Source organism: Eutrema salsugineum, unplaced genomic scaffold, assembly GCF_000478725.1.
Source record: "Eutrema salsugineum unplaced genomic scaffold, Eutsalg1_0 scaffold_4, whole genome shotgun sequence".
Lineage (NCBI taxonomy): Eukaryota > Viridiplantae > Streptophyta > Magnoliopsida > Brassicales > Brassicaceae > Eutrema > Eutrema salsugineum.
This window is the reverse complement of record NW_006256686.1, coordinates 13,949,685-13,951,400: the sequence shown is the minus strand read 5'-3', so window position 1 is coordinate 13,951,400 and position 1,716 is coordinate 13,949,685. Positions and strand designations below refer to the sequence as shown.

At 44.6% G+C, this 1,716-nt stretch overlaps 1 pseudogene; it reads right to left on the bottom strand.

Annotated features, from left to right (window-relative positions):
• Positions 1–41: 41 nt before the first annotated feature.
• On the bottom strand, positions 42–162 carry LOC112084965 (annotated as a pseudogene).
• Between the last annotated feature and the right edge of the window lie 1,554 nt (positions 163–1,716).

The window sequence follows — 1,716 nt, the reverse complement described above, 5'->3', positions numbered from 1 at the left end:
TTGATAAACCTCTTTGTGCTACATTGACAAGGGGATTGATAGCCCTGAGACCATAAAAAGTCTTGTCTATCAATTGGCGCCGTTGCCGGGGAGCAATGAAAGTTTTGGTGAAGCATATGAGAGATTCAGGAGCTACACAAACCAATGCCCACACCATGGGTTTAGTGAGGCTTCTCTTCTCAGCACACTGTATAGGGGAGCTCTTCCCAAGATTAGAAACCAGCTGGATACTGCTTCCAATGGGAACTTTCTGGGTAAAGAGATTCATGCTGCTTTAGAGCTAGTGGAGAACTTAGCATTGAGCAATGATACTTATGGTGAAGACTATGACAGATCAAATAGGTCTGAAGGTTCAAGCTCAGAACAGAGGCTCACCAGAGAAGTTAAGGAGTTGAGGAGTGAATTGGACAAGCTGAAATTCACCACTCAGAAGCCAATGCATTTTGTTGGAGAGTATGAGGAACCTTCTCAAATTTTTGAGAACATAAGTGAAGAAGGTCTTACCCAAGAGGAGCTCAACTACATTGGGAATCAGAGGTTCCAAAGATATCAGTATGGTAATGCCAATCCAAACCTCTCTTACAGGAACACCAATGTAGCTAACCCACAAGACCAGGTCTATCCCAATTCTCAAGCTCCAAAGAACTTTGTTCCCAAGCACAACTTTCAAGGGTCATTCCAACCCAAGAATCAATTTGGTCAGAATCAGAGTTTTGGTCAGCAACAGCAACCATTTCAGGGCACTGGTTACACTTCACAGCAGCCAAAGGCACCACCAGGGTTTGGTCCACCACAGTTCCAACAGCAGGCGCCGGTTCAACAACAGTTTCAGCCACCAATGGTTCAACAGCAGCCACAGATGGGTACAGATATGGTTGGTATTCTGCAACAACTACTTCAGGGTCAACAGACTATGCAGCAGGAAATCAAGGAACTGAAGCAAAACCAGGCATCAAGCTCAAGGAACCAAGGTCACCTACCTGGAAAACCAGAACCCAACCCCAAGGAATATGCCAAGGCCATTACACTGAGGAGTGGCAAGGAGTTACCTGGTATTGAGAACAACAATGTGATCATTGAGGACAATGATCAACCTGAGAGGGAGGCAGCCTTAAAGGATGATCAAGTTGCTGAGAAACCAAGGTCAGAAAAGGGTAAAGAGGTAGCAAAGGAACCAGAACCAGAGAAGAAGTATGTGCCACCACCTCCATACCAACCCAAGCTCCCATTTCCAGGGAGATTTAAGAAGCAACTAGTGGACAAGGCAAGAGCTGTATTTGAGAAGGCACTCAAAGAGACACCACTCACAATGCCTCTCATTGATGCATTCTTAATGATGCCAAAGATGGGGAAGTTTTTGAAGGATGCTATTCTGAACAAGACAAAAGAGCTTCAAGGCATGGTAGTACTAAGTCATGAATGCAGTGCTATCATTCAGAGGAAGTCCATTCCAAGGAAGTTAACTGATCCAGGGAGCTTCACACTCCCTTGTGCCATTGGACCTCTTCTATTCTCTGGATGTCTTTGTGATTTAGGAGCATCAGTCAGCTTGATGCCATTCTCCATAGCACAGAAGCTGGGCTTTAGAGTTTTCAAACCTTCAAAGATTTCTCTTATCCTTGCAGATAGATCAGTTAGATTGCCTGTTGGTATGTTGGAAGATCTACCTGTCAAGATAGTGTTTTGGAGGTTCCAACAGAATTTTTGTTGTGCTGG